Genomic DNA, 5,823 nt, shown 5'->3' on the forward strand with positions numbered 1-5,823 from the left:
TTATAATCATAGTGAGTTGGTATTTTCAACCAGATATTTCATGTTTTGTGTCTAAGCAACCTGAATCATCTAGGATTAAATGACTCAATTTATCCAATATCTTGAAATGAAAAAAATCAGAATTTATGATTCCTCAAAACTTAATTCAAAGAATTATGACTACTATGAGCTCCCAAGGTTAAATAAAAACAAGAAAAAAAGTAATTCTGGTTAAATTCAATGTTATATAGGAATATATCATTTTATAAAACAACAGTTTAAAACTCAAAGCAAAACAAGACCAAATACTGTCTCATAAAATTGCATATACTTATAAGTGAATAGGAGACACATATTTGTTTTTTTTTTAAATAAACCTAACCTTATCAATATGATTATAGACAAACCACAATGTAAGATAAAAATTTAGTCATGTTGTTTGTCAATCATTAATTATTTACAGAAAAAATTGATAGGCATTTTCCTATTCATTTGAAAAGCTGCTGATAATATTGTCATAGAATGATCACAGTTTTCCAAAGGATTTGGTGTGAGCTTTGGTTTTAGGATTGTCTTAGGGAAGAAACTAAAGAGAAAATGAGCTGCAAAGTTTTCAACCCGTGCTAGACATATTAATATGTGTAAGGTTTTAAAAATTAGGCAGTAAAACTCTATGAGATTAGCATAGTATGTGCATCCCCATCCTTGACAAAAATAAAACAAGAGAAAGAAAAGGTGAAAAAGAGACCTCACATAAAAAGCAATCAAAACAAACAAAAATGTAACAGGTTAATCTAAAAAAGGCAGAAAATAAAAATGAAAAAGGAAAGTCTAATGCAAGTACTTGAGAAACAAAATATTCAAAAAGTGAGGAAGTTCACAGCAGAGTCAGTAAATTTAGACTTGGTATTGATGGAAAAACAGAACAATGTTTTTCTTCTAGAAACCAAAGAAAATTACGAAATGATAAATAAATGACTCTCAGAGATAATTTGTCAGGAGGATAGCAAAGATTTAATATGAACCTTCCAACACATGTATAACTGATATTCTGAACAAATTATTAACTGTAAGTAGAAGTAATAAGGAAGATATAATAAATATAATTTTCCTGAACTAAAGACCTTTGCGGACATTCTAATAATATCATTGACTATAGGGTAAAATCAATGAAAGTTAGATTAACCCTAGAAACATAAAAGTAAATTTTCCAAAACCTTAAAATAAAAGGTATGAAATGCTGAGCAATAATATAAGCTACCTACAAAGAAACAGAACATACGGTCATTGACTACAATAATCAAATAAAGGGATATTGGTACTTATTGACTTTTAAGGGAAAAAGATTGTAACACGTTTTGGGAGATTTAAGATAATGGTCAGTAAGCTAAATCTTTCTTTCACATTTGAATTAGGAAACAATGGGAAGACTGATAACTTATTCAGGTATCAGAATATTCACTATGTTACTGAAACAACTTTGGGTTGGGGGACATTACTGTTGTATGCAGAAACGTTGGGTTTTTGAAAGTGAACCTAAGAATTTTATTTACCAACCCAGCCACAAGAAAGCTTAAGGGATTGCTGGCTTGCCCCAGTGGATGTCTGACCCTGTACATTTAAACAGGGAGGAGCAGACCAGAATGCGCACTCCATTGATAGCAGGCTGCCTCCAGAGTAAAGAGGAAAGGAAGGTGGTTGAGCTAAGCAAACTTTGTTTGCACCCGAACATGGATCAGCTACATCACTACAAAGCCATCAGTGAATAAGTGGAAATCGGATGAGTATTACAATGATGGGTGTATGTCCATACATAAACATAAAGGAATAAGAAACACACACACACACACACACACACACACACACACACACACACACAACATTGCTCATCTCTTCCCCAACACTCACCTTTTATATCTAGCCCAGTTGTCTCCATTTGTGAGGGCAGAACAGAAAACATCCATAGTCATTAATTTACAGAGAGTGCTAGCCCTGTGGTTAAGAGCTTGGGTTTGAGCAGCTTAAAACTTAGCTTTGAATCCCAGCTCTCCCATCTGTGATCTTTGTGACTGGCAATTGACATGAATCTGAACTTTTTCATAATAGGATATACCTCATAGGTTTAATGTGCTGAATAATTAAGACTGTACATCTAAAGATGTTTAGAGGCATCAGTCACAGCAATAAACTAAAGTTAATTATTACCAACTTATTAATAACAGCTCAAAAACCCCTCAAAAGTAAATACTAAAAGAGAGTTTTTTTCAACTTAAAAAATAAAAAATAGATAAAAAGAGCTCACTAAAGGCCGACACAGTTTCCAATAGGGACTGAAAAAATAAAACTGTTAAAAGTAAGGTGGTTTTTAAACTAAAAATCTTACAAGGATTTATAAATACAATCAAAATACTGACAAAAATGTGAAAAATACTCTTAAAGAGTAAATATAAGATAAAGGCTTAGGGCGTAGTCAAAATTAGTAAAGTCTAAGTTTAAAAGTCTTTCCAAAGTTGTACTGTACTTTGACATTTTCAACAGCATAAAATAGCAACCATAGAACACCAAAAGACAGAAATTGGTCAAGATATGTATTCTCCCCCAACTCCTAATTAATCATAAGGCTAAATTTTATTCAGGGTTTCCCAAATAGCTTTAACCCTTAGCTTAAAGTTGGGTTTCTGCAACCATAATAGCTATTGGGCCAAGGAAGACCTCATTCTGCAAGAGAAATGGACAAAAACGCACAGCCGACCAAGCAACCAAAACCCAAAACCCTTTTCTTGTGATTTATAGCTCTAGTTGTATAAGAACACAGGGTCAGAAAAGAAGGGATGGATGCCATTTACTATTTTTTTTTCATAACGAGCAAAATGCAAAGCCCATAGAAACATTCAAAGAAAACGTTTTCCTTACTTGAAACATTCTGATTTAAGCTTTACTCTGAAATGTTGTAAAAATTGTATCACCTAGCAAGCTAGCTAGCAAGCAAGCATTAGTCTCAAACTAAAGGTAGCTTATAAAAAACCAAATGTTTAAAATAGTACTTAGTCGAGGCACATTTGTGTGCCAGTTGCCAAGATGTTGTTCCTCAAGCACCAGCCAGAGCGCCTAGCCACGCTGCACACCCCCCTGGACCCAACCCAATGCAACATATCTTGAAAGCCAGAAAGGTGTAGGCCCAGCGGTTGGCCATAGATACCAGCTTCAAGGAGAGTACCTGCTTCAGCACAGCTCCAGAGCCCACTGAAGACCCCGCCTTGATTCACTGGACCTATGCAAGACCAGCAAGTACCTATCTCAATTTCAGACTCGTTTCCAAGACCTCATTCTTAGGACCTCTGTTTGGAATCGGGGCCCCCTTCTTCTAGTATCAGGTTTTCAAAACTGACAGAGATAGTAAAGAAAAACTTATCCGGGAAAGAAAATTAGATTGAACATTTAACATTTCATAGTAAGTCTAGCAATGATGACTTTATGTGTTCTTGTTTAAATGAATCTATTAATCATTTAAAAAATTTAAAAAAAAAAAAAAGTACTTGGTCACTGCCTTAATTTTCCTTCTTTACTAAATATAGATAAAATTTTCTTGGAGTAAGCTCAGAGACCTTAGTGTTTCTCAGTAATGGACATTAAGTGTCTTTCTTATTTGTTTCACATGCAATGGAAACAAATGTTGCCCGGCAATGGCCTTTATTGTGAGGCTGATACTAATCAAAGTCCCTTAGCAATTACCAACAATCTTACCCTTAGACACACAGAGGTCAAAGGTTGTACATAATAATTCTTTATTTTTTCCCTAGAATCACTTTTCCAAGTACAAGGGGTCTACCTTGTACAAGTCCTGGGAGACCCCCTTCCCTGACTTCCTCTCTTTCCCTGTCTTGAGCATGTTACTTCACTTTTAACTGAATGCCTTTCCTGCTGGTCTGTACTGATTCTACACTCAGCTTCTTTCCAAAGGGCCATGTACCCCGTTCCTTCTTTACTTTTCCTCCCCCATCCTTGGATCATGGGATTTGGGGAGCAGACAAGCAGGGAAAGTATTTTAGGTTCTATGCGTGGCCAATTCCAATCCAGAATTATAGAAAGGCCTCTGAATAACACATGAGTACCTTTAATTCTAGGATTGAAAACAACTCTCAGAAGCCAAAAATAATTTTAGATGTTAAAAAGGGACAAAAACTAGGGATGTCTTATGACACCTCAATGATGATGTCACCTCAAAACATTTTATGTTTTAAAAATACATACGATTATGAGCCCCAAATCATTAATTAAAAAATATAAAAATTAAAAATTGATTATAAATGTAGAGACGCATGAGAAAATATCTATCTTACCAGAACAATATAAGGAGGCTCCTTCATAATTTGATAAATCAAGTAGAAAAATTAATGAAAAAAGATAAAAGAGGCATACTTAATGGAATTAAAATATCTTTATAGAATGCAAAATATTTCATCTAACACAGCATAAAAATATTTAAATACTATTTCACCTGTAATTATCTGTTTATTTTAATATGTAGCCAAACTGTAGAGAGCTAGGGCTTTGTTCATTTCATCTTTCTTTTATATGTTTAGATTTTTAATGGGGGTTGATTATAACTTAATAAATTATAGAATAGATTGTACAACTATGATAGCCAGTTCAGAGGTAAGGTAGGAATAATGGAAGGTGGACAAGAAGGAGGAAAGAAAAAAGAAAGGTTAAAAAATAATTTAAATGTGAGCCATATTTTTTGCATTGTGTTGGATGATTTCAGAACACCATCTAAATATTATTTAGAAACAGTGATGAAAACATCACAAAGGCATTTATATTCAAATGAATCCATGATAGCCAACCATGTACCCAACCTTTCCTGCACCTTCACGTGTGCAACTGTCGTTCCTACTTTTTAACAACAATCCATACATTACTGGAAAGGTTTAGTTCAGGAGTCTTTGTTATGTAGTTTGTGTGGCTTGGCCAGTTATATTCTGTCCTGTAGGTAGTCTCAGGAAGTGCCATGAAAAACTGACGGGTGATTTTGAAGTATTTCTTCTCTCACATCTGCTCCTGGGAGCTGCTCTACTTCAAGTCCTATTTTTATGTCATCAAATTGACAGCACCAGTCTGCCAAATGATGGATTCACAAACATTTACCTGTCAGCGTCCTTAGCAAAAGATCAAAACAAATCTCACATGTTACAATTAAATGTGCTCAGGTTTTCATAACACGATTTGGTACATCCTTTATCATGAGTGGGCAGTGAGATACCTATATAAATAAGCACATCCAAATTGCGTATGCACATATTTATAGAAGTATTCGTAAGGGCACTAAATCTAGATTTAAATATCTAACCACCTGTCCAACCTTTGCACCCCTCTTTTGTGTCTCTCCTAATGCATGAGAACTGAAAATTACTAAGTATTTAAAAAGTATATATAAACCATTTTTGCTGACTGGGGAAGTAAGTGGACATCTCTACTAAGGTATAAAAATGAAAGAAAACAAAAAGTTCTCAAATTGTTTATAGCACACTTCTTTTCAGAAAGAAATTATTTAAAGTTGACTATATTCTTAAAATTTTAAGTCCAATTACTTTTCTGAACACTTTACTTTTCCTTTGCCTCATATTTTCCCCAATGATATTTGTTAGTCCTGTCTGATGTCAATTAGTACTCATTCCCAATTTACAAAAGGGAAACCTAAGAGAAAATACAGTTAGTTCAGCTGTTCTCAGAATCTAAACCCAAGTAAAAATCCATGAAAAAGTTTTCATAAGTGCAAAACAAAATATTTTTAAAAATAATTATTTAGTGAACAAGCAACTTTATTCCATCTCTTGATGTGTC

The 5,823-nt window shown here is 34.0% G+C and overlaps 1 pseudogene; it reads left to right on the forward strand.

Moving 5' to 3' along the window:
* Positions 1–3,057: 3,057 nt before the first annotated feature.
* On the forward strand, positions 3,058–3,431 carry LOC148109676 (NADH dehydrogenase [ubiquinone] 1 beta subcomplex subunit 4 pseudogene; annotated as a pseudogene).
* The last annotated feature ends 2,392 nt before the right edge of the window (positions 3,432–5,823 follow it).

This window comes from Ursus americanus, chromosome 7 (genome assembly GCF_024610735.1).
Source record: "Ursus americanus isolate L20-20 chromosome 7, mUrsAme1.1.p, whole genome shotgun sequence".
NCBI classification, from domain to species: Eukaryota; Metazoa; Chordata; class Mammalia; order Carnivora; family Ursidae; genus Ursus; species Ursus americanus.